This window comes from Microcaecilia unicolor, chromosome 1 (assembly GCF_901765095.1).
Source record: "Microcaecilia unicolor chromosome 1, aMicUni1.1, whole genome shotgun sequence".
Lineage (NCBI taxonomy): Eukaryota > Metazoa > Chordata > Amphibia > Gymnophiona > Siphonopidae > Microcaecilia > Microcaecilia unicolor.
The window spans coordinates 516,678,487-516,694,044 of record NC_044031.1 but is presented as its reverse complement, the minus strand read 5'-3'; positions in this window follow the sequence as shown (position 1 = coordinate 516,694,044).

Sequence of the window (15,558 nt, the reverse complement as noted above, 5' to 3'; positions counted from 1 at the left end):
CTAATAAGTGCTCCAGTAACCTGCATACTGCTGCCAGGGAGGTGGGTATGACATTTGAGGGTGAAAATAAAAAGTTGTGAAACGTCATATTTTGTGCTGGGAGGGGGTTTGTGACCACTGGGGAAGTCAGGGGAGGTCATCCCCGATTCCCTCCAGTGGTCATCTGGTCATTTAGGGCACTTTTTGGGGCCTTATTCGTGGAAAAACAGGGTCCAGAAAAAGTGCCCTAAATTCTCGCTGAAATCGCATATTTTTCTTCCATTATCGGCGAAAGGGCGCCCATCTCTGTTCGCCCGATAACCACGCCCCAGTTCCGCCTTCGACACGCCTTCGACACGCCCCCGTCAACTTTGTCTGCATCCGCGACGGAGTGCAGTTGAAAGCGTCCAAATTCGGCTTTTGATTATACCGCGTTATTCGTTTTTGTGAGATAAACGCCCATCTCCCGATTTAGGTCGGAACTTGGGCGTTTTTCTCGTTCGATTATAAGCAGGATAGTTAACTGATTCTAAAGATATACAACATCTGCAAGGAAACTTTAACACAAAAAGACCACCAAAACCTTGGATTTATATAAAAGAAATTCTTTTCTCCTTTTTTGTGTATTTCTTGCAATGTCCGGAAAGATCTGGATCTTACCCCCAAGGAAAAAGTCATTCAGATGTCCAAAATACAGTCGAAATATATTGTTTTTGTCTGGTTCCAGAGCAAATGTTACAATTAACGTTGTTCTTTCAGTTACTATCTCGAGAGAGTTTCCAAGAAATTCTGTTAGGCTTATTTTATTTCTGTTACATGATTGTTTTACAGTGCTGCTAAATGTTTATATTTCGGATATTGTATCACTAGTAAAAAAAGGCCCGTTTCTGCTTCTGATGAAACGGGCGCTAGCGGGCACAGAAGTCCCTTCCCCTCCCCTTTCGCTAGTCTCCCTGGTGGTCTAGAGGTACCTGTTCGGTCGGGGCACGAAAGAAAGAGCCCCCTCTTTCCTGCCTGTAGCGGTGCTGCTAGCTGCTTTGCTGCATCGTGTGGGAGTCCGGCTCTCGACGTTTCAAAATGGCCGCCATGAGTTGAAGTCTCGCGAGGCAGCTTCAACTCTCAGTGGCCATTTTGAATCGCCGAGAGCCGGACTCAGACACGATGCAGCCGGGCAGCTAGCAGCAGCGCTCTGGGCAAGAAAGCGGGGGTTCCTTCGTTCCTGCCTGAGCGAACAGTTACCGCTAGATCACCATGGATAGTGGCGTAAGGGTAGGGTAGGTGACAGGGGGGAGGGAAGGTGATGAGGGGAAGAGTGTGCTACCGGGGGCGGGGCGGTACCTTGAAAGAGGCGGGGCGATGGGGCGAGAGGTCCGAGGTGATGGGCACGTCGGCGGTGGCGGCTGGGATTTCTTGGAAGGGGAGGAGTAGGGAAACACGTGCCGCGTGTTTCCCTACTGCTCCCCGTGCGTTCATGTGCCTTGTTTTCTTGTTCCGCCCTCGATGTCATCACGTGTGATGCAAGGGCGGGGCATGAAGACATGGGGGCGTATTTTCAAAGCACTTAGCCTTACAAAGTTCCATAGGTTACTATGGAACTTTGTAAGGCTAAGTGTTTTGAAAATGAGCCCCATGGTGAGTGTTGTGGCTTCGATATAACAAAAGAGAGGGAACGAAGTACAAACTGAAGTCCAAATAAAAAAAAAAACAGCACCACGGGCCTTTAAAAATGGAACACAGTTCTTTAATGAATGAGCCTTGACAAAAAGACCCGACACGGGCCGTGTTTCGGTGACTAGCACCTGCGTCAGGGGTCACAGTGATGACGTGGAAAACTTGGGGAATAACTCGAATATATTTCTCTACAATATATTATTCCTTACCCCACGTCTCATATAGTAAAAGCTACAAAGCACCAAGGCACTTTCACTTTCTGTATCCAAATTTGAGTGTTGTGGCTTCACCACCATGAACTTACGAACCGGTGTGTGAGTGCCTGCAGTGACGTCAGTGTCCTCAGAATGTTGAGGGTGTGTTTTATTATAGTAGATGTTAGTCCTATCTCTAGGTTTCAATTTGCCATCTCCAAATTTACCTCATTGTTTGTATTTATGATTATATTTGGTCATTTTACTATTGTTATAGCGTTAACAAAATTGTATGTTGAGGACTAGATTCATTAAATGGCGCTCAGATTTGGGCGTTGAAAACAATGAGCGCTGAGCACTATTCTATAAATGGCACTCCAAGTTGGGCGCTGTTTATACAATGGCGTTTAGTGCCAGGATCCATGGTTAATTTGGGGCACAAGGATTTACACCAACTGAAATAAATCCTTATGCCTAAATTAGGCATTGATTGCCCGTATTTTATAATACAGCTCACAGCTTTAGTGAATGCCCCTGCCCTGCCGCTCCCATGGTTACGCCCCCTTGTCGGTTGCATAGAATAGCACCTAGCAAGATGCGCACATATATTCAAATTATGGCCACTTAGCAATAATTGTTAGCGCCCAATTATTGGCACCAATTGGCTTGTTACTTAATTAAATTGCAAGGACAAATTGAGCATGCGCCCAAAATTTGTGCAAGCAATTATGAGCGCCATTTATAGAATTTGGGGGTCTATGTCAAGATGTATCTGCTGTACACCGACTTGTGGGAGTCTTTTCATAAAAGTGCTTAATAAAGTCCAATAAATAAATGAATACATAATTTAACAAATGATTCTTGAAACACAAACTGAAAGAAATTACCTAGACCAGACTTCAATGCAAAAGTCAAGGTGTCTCATCCGTGAAAGCTAACAACGTATTTATCCAGTTTTAATTCTAACAGTCTTCTCAGACTCCATTTAAATATGGGCAATCATAACCAATTAACTATTTAAATAACTTCCAGAAAATCCATCACCTAGTGTGAATGCCAGGCACAATCATCCCAAGCCACAAACAGGTGGAAAATGCTTTAGCCAAATAAATTCTGTAATGCTCATTGAAGTTCAGGAAGAGAAAGTACTTAACTGCAATTTGTCTTGATCCTACAATACTTCACTGCCAGGATGCTTTCAGTATATTAGTGCACAAAGTATAGGTAGAGATACACACATAATCTCTTCTTCTCATACCCCTGATCCCCTTCCCCCAGTACTGTTAGCTCTGATCTTTATCAGTGTTCCTGTTGGTTTCAGCAGGGCAGGGTAGGATTTTAATTTATGTGCATTACTTTTTGATTTTCAAAAGTATGCAGGCAAATTTTCCCAAAAGCAGATTTACGCGGTGAAAAAGTATTTGCATAGTTTTCTCTGGTTAATTTTCAGTGGGAGAGTTCATGCACACTTTCCCTCCAAAAACAGATGTATCCAAGATAGTGCCATGAAAAGGGGTGTGTTTGGGTTCCCCTTTTCTCTTTGATCGTGCAGGTTTTTTTTTTTACTTATCTGACAGGAAAGTGTTTAGACTAGTTTCTTTAAGTGTGGTCTAATCAGAGTGCTTCCATGGTTGTGGTACTATGCCCTTGATCAGGCTGTTATTAGATTAAAAAAAAAACTGGAAAGATGGAGGGAGAGTAGCTTTTACTAAGCCCAGCAGGCACCACATCTAGGGTAGAGCCAGCTGGATTAACAGAGGAAATTAGTTTTTGCAGTTCAGAAGAAATTGGAGAGAATTCTGAGAAACAACTTATTCCGCATTCAACTGGGTACAGTCCGATGACAATAGAAGGCAGCAAGAGAGAGAGAGAGTGGAGAGAAATAGTGAAGAAATAGAAGGGCCTTGGAGATTAACTAGTTTCCCAGTGTAACCTGGTCCTGCTATCCCAGGTTAGAAGGGGCTCAAGATGCACTGCATATTATTCTCACTTACTCACTCTGGTCCCGTCAGCTCATCCACTCAGGAACCACATGGCACTCAGAGGATTAAAAGAACTGGAACATTTATTAACTCTTAACTGATGGTGTCATCCATCTTCTTACAGTCAATTGTGACTCATAATGCTCTCCAGATGATCATAAGCAATAATACATATCCGGGCTAATATACATGCTTAACCCTCATGCCTGTCCTGCAGCTCAGTCAGAACCCAGAGTGGATTTCACACTCCCAATGTACTTCAGTACCAATGTGAGCTGGACTTCCAGTAACTGCATTCTCCCTTCGGGCTGCCACCCCGAAGGTCTCACTATCAGCCAGGGGTAGACTGCAATTCCACCCGAGCCCTGGTTATGGCTGGACTCTCCAATCCGCCAAGTTTCTGGCTCCTAGAATGGCTGATGCAATATAACAGCTTACTTTGCAGGTAATCGGTCTACTGGTTACAATGCCACAGGACTTCCCCTTCTCTTGCAATGGACCATCTGGCAGGGGAACTAACAGTAACACCTAATTCCCACACCCAAAGCTGGTTACTTAATCAAGAGGCAGAACCAGAGACGGGATCCTTTCCCCGGGGCTTCCCTTATATACCCTCTGAGCTCCTTCTAGGTCTGGGCTGCCGGGTCTTGACGGGAGCAGAAGTATCCTGCAATTACATATACCTTTTTTGGATAGTTCTCAGCTGAGTGAAGCCGTTCAGAGACATATGTTACTCTGGCCTGTTGGAGAAGGGATTTGTATTCAATCTTTAGGGATCTACTGATAGTGGAGGCACCTTTGTTCTGCTTTGTGCAGTGCAGCCTTATAGGCCCTGAGTTCCAGAGTACAGAAATAGATCATGAAGGAGCAAAAGGGGTACTCAGGGAGGACAAAGCGGAGAAACTGAATGAATTCTTTGCTTCTGTCTTTACAGAAGAAGATGTAAGAGATCTGCCTGTACTGGAAATAGTTTTCAAATGTGATGATGCCGAGGAACTGAAAGAAATCTTGGTGAACCTGGAAGATGTACTGAGCCAAATTGACAAATTAAAGAGTAGTAAATCACCTGGACCGGATGGCATATATCCAAGGGTACTCAAAGAACTCGAGCATAAAATTGCTGATCTGCTATTAGTAATATGTAACCTGTCATTAAAATCATCCATAGTACCTGAAGATTGGAGGGTGGCCAATATGACGCTGATTTTTAAAAACGGTTCTAGACGTGATCCGGGAAATTATAGACCGGTAAGCCTGACATCGGTGCTGGGCAAAATAGTGGAAACTATTTTAAAGAATAAAATTACAGAACATGTAGACAAACAGGGTTTAATGGGACAGAGTCAGCATGGGTTCTTATGTACTCAGCTTTTAAGGGGATGAATTGATCCAATACCAAGGTCACGTGAGCTGCAAAAACTTTGGCCTTATCATCGAGGGGCAATGCAGATAAAGATGATAGGTTAGCAAGACCCTTTTGGAAAAAAGGTCCTTATCCAGCTTGCTATAGGCACAGTGAACCCATAAAGCATAAAAAGAATGAGACAAAGTAGATGGCAGCTGACAGTTAAACTTGACTAAATAGTGATCCTACCGGGGGGGGGGGGGGGGGGGGGTCAAAATCAAAATCACTCAGAAAGGGCATACAGACTTCTTGTCACCACTAAGGCCAAGGAGTGGCCAGGAGGCATAGAGAGTAGGGAAAAATCAAGATCTTGAATCAAATCTAAGATATCACACTCCAGCCAAATGGAATGTCATCAGCATATATGTTAAAATTGCCAAGCAGTAACAATAGGCCAGATCACAAATGGTTTCAAAGTCAATTCAGGTGGCTTTTTGGGCCCATGGAGAAATACAGCTACAGTGCATACATGCAGCTTGGTTATGATTGAGATGCAAAGAGATTACATTCTTGGAATGGGTTATCATGTTTTTCCAGCAGAGAACCTTCAGGAGCACACAGGATCAGAAAATGTTTGAAATTAGAATGATCAAACACTTTGAGAATGACACAAAAGGACTCAATAGAGACATTGGCTTTCTCACAGGGCCTTTGAATTATGAATTGTTATTGTCTCAGCATCTCTGTCTGTCTTCCATCCCCTTTCACTGAGCTGTACTAACATAGTATGCAGATAATCTGAAACCTAGATGAGTTTGTGGTACTTACACCCATTTTATTTGAAATGTTTTTCCACTGACCTGATGAGGAGAGGATACTGAGGAAAGGACTGCTTGTGGAAAAGGTCACACATGCTTAGAACTTTACACTAAGTTCTGAGCTCTGATAGAGCTGTTTCAACTCGCAATGTGCAATGACAGCACCCTGTGGGCAGGGCCGCCGAGAGCCAGAGCCGGGCCCGGGACAAGGCCGCCCCCCCACCCCACCCGAGGTCATCGTCGTCGCCGCCGGGCCCCCCTCCACCCGCTACCGGGCCCTGAACTAACCTTAAGCGCCTCCTTCCTTTTCTTTCACCACCTTCGCAGCAAGCAGCAGCAGGGCAGACCTCTCCTTCCTTCCGTGCACAGCCCTCGCAGACGTTACGTCAGGCGAGGGCGGGACATGGAAGGAAGGAGTGGCCTGCCCTGCTGCTGCTTGCCGCGAAGGTGGTGAAAGGAAAGGAAGGAGGCGTTTAAGGTTAGTTAGTTTGGGAGCGACGGTGGGCGGGCCTGACTGTGGTGGCGCCGGGCCCCCTCTGGAGGCCCGGGCCCGGGGACTTTTGTCCCCCCTGTCCCCTCCCCTCTCGGCGTCCATGCCTGTGGGCCTAACTTAATTCTGCTTGTTGATGGAAGATGAAGACTCAGCAGCTTGTGTTCAGGTCTCTAAAGAAAATCCGGACAGGAGTCAGAACATAATAGCAGCCATACTGGGTCAGACCAGTATCCTGTTTTCCAGACAGTGGCCAATCCAGGTCACAAGTACCTGGCAGAAACCCAAATCGTGGCAACACTCCATGCTACCAGTCCCAGGGCAAGCAGTGACTTCTCCCATGTCCATCTCAACAACAGACTATGGACTTTTCCTCCAGGAATTTGTCCAAACCTTTTTTAAACCTAGATATACTAACTGCTATTATTATATCTTCCGGCAAAGAGTTCCAGAGCTTAACTATTTGAGTGAAAAAATATTTCCATGTAACTTCCTTGAGTATCCCCTAGTCTTTGTACTTTTGGAATGAGTAAAAAATCGATTTACTTCTACTTGTTCTACACCAATCAGGATTTTGTAGACCTCAATCATATCTCCCCTCATCCGTCTCTTTTCTAAGCTGAAGAGACCTAAACTTCTTAGCTGTTCCTTGTATGGGAAGAGTTCCATCTCTTTTTTCATTTTGGTTGCTCTTTTAGAGTACTTACTTTTTTGAACCTTTTCTAATTCCACTATATCTTTTTTGAGATACGGTGACACAAACTGAATGCAGTACTCAATGTGAGGTTGCATAATGGAGCGATACAGAGGCATTTTAATATTCTTGGTCTTATTTTGCATCCCTTTCCTAATAATTCCTAACATCCTCTTTTGGCCGCCGCCACACACTGGTCAGAACATTTCAATGTATTGTCTACAATGACACCTAGATCTTTTTCTTGAGTACTGCCCGCAACCTCAGAGTCATCTTTGACTCCTCTCTCTCCTTCTCTGCGCATATCGAGCAGATAGCCAAGACCTATCGCTTCTTCCTCTTTAACATCAGCAAAATTCGCCCTTTCCTTTCTGAACACACCACCCAAACTCTCGTCCACGCTCTCATTACCTCTCGCCTGGACTACTGCAACTTACTCCTCACCGGCCTCCCACTTAGCCATCTATCCCCCCTTCAATCTGTTCAGAACTCTGATGCACGTCTCATATTCCGCCAGAACCGATATACTCATATCACCCCTCTCCTCAGGTCACTTCACTGGCTTCCGATCAGATACCGCATTCAATTCAAGCTTCTCCTTCTGTCCAATAACCAAGTCCTAATCCATAACAGAACATTGCCTCCTATCCCGTGAATTTTTAATTTTCTCAGGAGTGTCTCATGAGAAACATTGTCAAAACCTTTTTGAAATCTAGATACACTACATCAACCAGCTCACCTTTATCCACATTTTCCAAGGAATGAAGCAAATTAGTGAGGCAAGACTTTCCTTGGCTGAACCCATACTGGCTTTTCCCATTAAACCATGTTTATGTGTTCCATAATTTATTCCTTTATTCCTGCTGGTGATTTTGCCACTGAACTGTACTATTTGTGACTGTTTGGATTTTTGTTTCTGTGCAACTATTTCAGTAAACCTTTTCTTTTTGAATAACCCCCAAATCTGTGTGCCTTTATGGTTTGTTTATGGGAGATAGTTGAGAATGGTAAGGGACTTAATGCTTATCTTGATGGCCCAGTAGCTCCCATTTATGTTCTTATGACCAAAAAAAAAAAAAAGAGTAGACTAGAGGTTACATTAGATGTGTCAAGGAAATCTTCTTGCACCTCCGTCTTTTGCCACTAGGTATAGAGGAATGGATATAGACAAGCTTGTAGACAGAGATAGCTTCAGAAAAGTTAGCACATCTGAAAAGAGAACACCTGCTGATGACAGTCATGCCTCCAGCTACCCTCTGGAAAGAGTCAGTGACCAAAGAATGCAGAGCTGTCAAACCTTTCACCTCAAGGACAAGCTGGGAAAGTGACCTATATGGGATACACATGTCCATACAGGAAAGAGATAAGAACTTTGGCCAGGTGAAATGTACTCCATTAAATCTGCCTTAGGGTAAAATATCCTGCTAGCATCTCCTACAATGTGCATTAAGAAAGAGGCAGCAAAAGAAACAGTGAAGATGACCAAAAAACTATGTGTAGCCAAAAATATCTTCAAATAGGGTCCTTTATTAGCAAACAACTCACATAAAGCAAATAACTGCTAAGAGGACTCAACACGGGCTATGTTTCAGCTTTCCTGCCTGAATAAGGAGTCAAAAAAATAAATCTAAACAAACAAACTAATAAGAAACTAATAAAAACTGTATGACACAAGCATAAATAAGACACACATGTATAGAAAATAAACCTAACTAATCCCCCCTTTACAAAGCCATGCGGTAATGCCGACACAGCCCATTCACTTGAATGGGCTTTGTCGGCATTACTGCACTGGCAGCCACTAGTGCAGCTTTGTAAAAAGGGGGTGAGGGTAAGATGTGTGAAGGGGCATTTTTGATATGACATTTAAATCCAACTTTGAACGTTTTGCTCAAAACATCTAAAATCCAAGCGGCAATTATAATGATTTTCAAAAATGCAAAACATTTATCTTTTAATTTCAAAAATGGCCTTTTTCTAGATATTGCTGTATGTACGTTTATCTTTTTGGACCATTTTCGAAAAAAAAAAAAAAAAAAAAAAAAAGACCAAGTGAAAAACACATAAAATCAAGCCACCTGGATGTAGAAAGAGCCAGCATTCTTAGTAGACTAGCCACACAAACATCCAAGCAGAGCAGTGGGGCACCCTAGGGGGACTGTAGTGGACATTACATAAAAGTTCCCAGGTAAACATCTCAACCCTTACCCACCAAATACGTACGGTACCCAACTATACACCACTACATTAGTCCTTATGTCTGCAGGTGTTGCCTATATGTAGGTGCAGTACGTTTTTGGTGGGTTTGGGGGGGGGGGGGCTGACACTTTCCACAGTTAGAGTGAATTATGAGCATGGTCCCCTTCTCTACAGTGCACTCCATGGACCACTAGGTGACTCCAGGGACTTGTTTGCTGCTCTAATAGGACTGGCTATAACATCTGAAGCATTCATAGAAGCTGGTATGTACTGTTTCTCTCACATCTTTAGGGGGTGGGAGGGTGGTCAGTGACCAATGGGGGAGTAAGGGGGTGACATTACTTTACTCTTCCAGTGGTCATTACTACTACTATTTAACATTTCTAGAGCGCTACAAAGTGTACGCAGCGCTGTACAAACACAGAAGAAAGACAGTCCCTGCTCAAAGAGCTTACAATCTAATAGACAAAAAGTAAAGCATTTAAATTTAAAATATTTAAGCAGTCAAGCACAAGAGAACAGTCACAGAAGGACAGAAGATGTTGAAGGGTGGTCAGTGTGATTAGGTGTAACTCTGGTTGGAGTAGTGGGAGAAGGTGATAGAAGAATAGAAATGGGTGAGGTAAAGTAATGAGTGGGTTGATAGGGAGGTTATATAAGACATGTCACTCTAGGGGTGGGTGGGTAGAGGGGTAGGGTGGGTGGAAGCAGGAGAAGGTATTCTCTGCAGCCTATCTGTGAGATGGAAAATGCTCTCTGAAGCTGCTGCTATAAGTTGTTAGTTTTCTCTCCCTGAAAGAGATCCAAGCCACACCCACGAAGTTCAAACTGTCAGTGGGGAGGGTGAGGGGAGGAAATGGCAGTGCTTGATGAAAAAGAGAGCTCAGTTTGATAGGAGATATACTATAGGATGTCATTCTGAGGCCAGGCTAAGTCTAAAGCAGGAGAAGGTATTCTCTGCAGCCTATCTGTGAGATGGAAAATGCTCTCTGAAGCTGCTGCTATAAGTTGTTAGTTTTCTCTCATCTGATCATCTGATCATTTAGGGGACTTTTTTGTGGTTTAGTTGTTACTAAAACAGGACTAGCTCAAATTGTCTTAGTTTGTAGTCATGAACATTTTTGTTTTGTTATATTGTAGCAGAAGAATGTCCAAGTGTTAGGAATGTTCAAATCCTGCCTTTTACATGCCTCTGACATGCCCCCTGATGATTTAAATGCACTGCGGACAAACAGCTTGGAAAAACATTTAGAAAATGGGTTTCAGGAGGAAGTGACATCACCAGAGAAGATGGGCGCCTGATCTTGGTGCTCCGTTTCAGGCCTGAGAAAAACCCCATTGTTAGTGTTGCAGCCCATGGATCTCTTGTTCAGAAGGTGGCTGGTAGCGGGATGGCAGCTCATCGGAAGACAGAGGCAGAGCATGTGGCTCCCCAAGCTGGAGAGAAGATGCCAGGTCGTGGCCAACCTGGTGCAAGTCAGGTGGGGAGAGTTCTCCATGGCGACCATTGGCAGGACCTGAACTGGAGAAGCGGGTGGTGGAGCAGCCAGACCGGGTTGGCCTGGAGGCGCTGACCAAAGCAGACATGAGAGAATGGTTTTTGGAGGTCAATTCTGAAATTGCTACAGTGGCAGTGCAGGTCTGTGAGGCTATCCAAGAACTTAAAAATGATTTGTCTAATATGGGCACTCGCATTGGCACTGTGGAGGCCTGCGTGGATAACTGTGGGACCTTGATGATGCATGCACAGAGCTCCAGGAGTTGGTGGATAAAATGGAAGACATCATGAACCGCACTCACCACAATAATTAGCGGGTTCGGGAGGTCCCGGAGACGCTAGAGTACCCGTATATGGGAGAGGTGGTGACTCACTTGGCTAGATTGGTTCTACAGGAGGATTCCCTTGATCCAGGTATCAAGACTGCACATTGGGCGCTGAGTCCCTGCTCCCAGGATAAGCCTAAGGACATTGTAGTGTGCTTTCGGAGTTTTGCGCTTAAGGAGTGGTGGCTCCAGCCGGCTCGCAACCTGGGTACTATTCAGTGGAATGGTTGTCGTGTGGAGTTCTACCAGAATCTAGCTGTGAGTACGTTACAGAAGCGCTGGGCCGTCTGGAAGGTGACACATGCCTTGACTCCTGCCCAAATGCGGTGTCGGTGGACTTTCCCATTTGGGCTTCTTATGACTTTTAATGGTGTCCACAAGAAGGTTATCACGTTGACGGCGGCTAAGGACCTGCTGCACAAGGAAAGTATGGAGATCCCTCTGGATGCAGGAATGCCAGCAGTAGCTTTGAATGCACGTCAGCGGTTGGCATATTTCCACTGGGAAAAGGTGGAGAGGGGCTCGAGACCTGGCCAGGATGCTGGGGGCCTGGGACCCTCCAGAGGCTTGGGCTGATTTGGGATTGCATGTTCGTGGAGCACCTGAACATTTCTATTGCCCCTTGCCTGTGACTTTTGGGACTGTAACATTGCATGGCAGGGTAAACGTGTGTGTATGTGTGGGGGTGGGTTGGAAGGGGTATGTGGGAAGTGTTTGATTGGATGTGCTTGGGGGTGTGGGTGGTGTGGGGTTTTTTTTGTACGTAGGGGTCTTGTTGTGTTCGTGGCTATGGATACAGGTGGTATGGGATGGGAAGGGTGGCAGGGTGGGCATAGGGTGTCCTATCATTGGTCTACATTGATTGCTGCTTGATGCACATTTCCTTTTTCTTTTTGTGCTGGTTTTTCTAGATGAGGCTTAGATGTGCTTTTGCTTTAGTTTCTGTGTCACTGGCTACTGGGGGCATTACCTTCCTCGGACCATCGTGGGGATGCTGGTGGAGGTGGTGGGTAGCCAAGGGGGTGGCCTTGGGAGTAGTTATAGTGGAACTACGAGGTTTTGCTGATGAGTGGTCAGGGGTTAAATTTGTTTCCTATAATATTTGGGGCTTGAATTCTCTACACAAGCACAAGGCTTTTTTTTTTCGGGAACATACCCGGGTGCAGGATTTAGTGTGCTTTGCCCAGGAGACACATTTAGTGTGAGCCCATGATCATTACCTAAAAGATCCCTGGTTTACATTGACTTTTTATTTATTTATTTATTTATTATTTATTTATTTAATTGCATTTGTATCCCATATTTTCCCACCTTTTTGCAGGCTCAATGTGGCTTACAATGTATCGTTCTTGGTGGAAATAAATGAGAAAACAGACACTTAATGTTACATAAACAGACAATGTTACATAAAGACCTTGAATAGCATAGTAGAAATTTAAACAAGCAGATACATGAAAACAATTCTGAATATAGGTAGGAGGAGATGTGTTACATTTACATTTGTTGATCTTTGTGGTATGCCTTATTAAAGAGATGGGTCTTCAGAAATTTACAAAAGTTAGTTAGTTCGTAGATCGTTTTTAAGTTGTGCGGCAGTGCGTTCCATAACTGTGCACTCAAGTAGGAAAAGTTTGACGCATGCATTAGTTTGTATTTTAGACCTTTGCAACTGGGGAAGTGAAGATTAAGGAATGTGCAGGATGATCTTTTAGCATTCCTGGGTGGTAAGTCAATCAGGTCTGACATGTAGGCTGGGACGTCTCAATGATTGATTTTATGAATTAGGGAACATATCTTTAAGTGGGAGCCAGTGTAACTTTTCTCGTAAGGGTTTAGCACTTTCATATTTTGTTTTTCCGAATATGAGTCTGGCTGCGGTGTTCTGGGCTATCTGGAGTTTCTTGATTATTTGTTCTTTACAGCCAGCGTAGAGTGCGTTGCAGTAATCTAGGTGGCTGAGCACCATTGACTGTACCAGGTTGCGGAAGATGGTCCTTGGGAAGAAAGGTCTTACTCTCTAATTTCCACATTGAATGGAACATCTTCTTGTTGTGTTTTTCACGTGGGTTTCAAGTGTTATATGTCGATCGATGGTGACTCCAAGAATCCTTAAGGTGTCCGATATTGGAAGGGACAGGTTTGGTGTGTTTATGGTGGTGAATTTGCTTGTGTTATGTTGTGAGGTGAGAATGAGGCATTGGGTTTTTTCTGGATTAAGTTTTAGCTGGAATGCATCCACCCATGAATGCATGATTTGGAGACTTTGGTCGATGTCGTTGGAAATTTCCTTTAAATCTTGTTTAAATGGGATGTAAATTGTTACGTCATCTGCGTATATATATGGGTTGAGGTTTTGGTTGGATAATAGTTTGGCCAAGGGTGTCATCATTAAGTTGAATAGATTCAGCGAGAGGGGGGATCCTTGTGGGGCACCTAGGGGGCACTGCAGTGGACTTCAAATAAATGCTCCCAGGTACACATCTCAATGTTGCTCCTTTATCTTGTCTGCTGAGCCCCCCAAAATCCACCCAAAACCCACCACACCCAACTGTACACCATTACAATAGCCCTTATGGGCACCTATATGTGGGTACAGTGGGTTTCTGGTGATGTTTGGAGGGCTCACAGTTCCCACCACAAGTGTAACACGTAGGGGGAGGTATGGGCCTTGGTCCATCTGTCTGCAGTGCGCCCACCACTGGACTACTGTAGGGACCTGCATGCTGCTCTAATGGACCCGAGTATAACATCTGAGGCTGTCCTAGAGGCTAGTAAGTAATGTTTTTAATTACATTTTTGAGGGGTAGGAGGAGGTTAGTGACCACTGGGGGAGTAAGGGCAGGTCATCCCCAATTCCCTCCAGTGGTCATCTAGTCATTTAGGGTACTTTTTATGTGGCTTATTCATTAATAAAACAAGTCTAGACCAAAACATCCAATGTATAGCCCTGGATGTTTTTGTTTTGTTCCATTACAGCAGAAAAACGGCCAAGTATTAGGAATGCCAAGATCCCGCCCTTAACACACCCCTGGCATGCCCCCTTGTGATTTGAATGCACTTCTGACAGACTTCATAGAAAGCAAGACTCAAAAAAGAACTAATGAGTTCCACACAGTCTCACAAGACAAAACCAAAAAAAGTGGAAAAAGTAAACCAAAATGTCCAGCATTTCTTTTGAAGAATAAATTTTGGTCATCCTGGACATTTTGGTTGGCTTTTTCCATTTTTTTGGACGTCATAGAAAAACGTCTAAAAATTGATTTGAAAATATCAGTTTGGATGTTTTTGTGAGAAAAATGTCCAAATGCAGATTTATGCCACTTTTGGACATTTTTCTCTTTTGAAAATGAGCCCCAAAGGCACATAAGTGGGTTTTTTTTTTTTTTTAATAAAATGTTAAAGGTAAGCATCAGAAATCATGCCTACCTTGCAAGCTCAGATACTTACAATTCTTTAGCAGATGTAAGAATCTATGTCTATATTATACAAGGAGGTGCATACATTAGAATATTTTATAATCTATGCATGTACTAGCAAACTCCACCCATGCTTCACCTAAACCCAGCCTCTGTACATGCCTACTGGCAAAATAAATGCCATATACTTTTACACCAGTTGGTATTTTATAGACTCCATTTACACATGTAAATCAGCATCTTCCACACAAAAATGATTTATAAAATCACCTTCCATAAGTCATTGAGGTGCAGCTTAAATGCGCCTCAGCTAGTCTATGTGGAAAGGAAAGCACCATCATCCTTTTGTCTGTTTATATAGGATGCTGTTAATGGAAAGAAAATAGCAAGGGGTGTGTTTCAGCAGTGCCAAGTGACCATACCACCACCAGCAGCTGGTCATCTTAATCCAATATTGGCATACCATCTGCAATGATTGTGATATTGTCTGTAAACACTGCAGAACCAGCTCTGAAATGAGACCTTAAGTGATCTTTTTCCTGCCACTGTTTTACATTCCATTCCACTGGAACCTATGAAACTTCAAAGGAAAGAAAGTGGCATGGCCCAGCTCCCATTATTTTCCATGGAGAAAAATAAAAACAAAAGTGACAATTTTCCTCATAAAGGAAATAATGGGAGCTATGTGACCAAAAGAGAAGCTGCCAAGAGTTGTCCCTGTTCTGAATAAGAGTAAATCTATTTGAGATAGAGGCCATCATGAGATGAATAAAACCTACACAAAGGCAGGTGTGAATAACCCTTTGTGGGCTGTGCTGAGGACTGTAGATAGAAAAAAATGGGAATTGTGGTGGCAGGGTTGCCAAGGGGAAGCAATTTTTAAGACGGAGGTTCTAAGCTCTGTCCCTGCTCCATCCCACTTAGCTCTACCCCCTGCACCTACCCC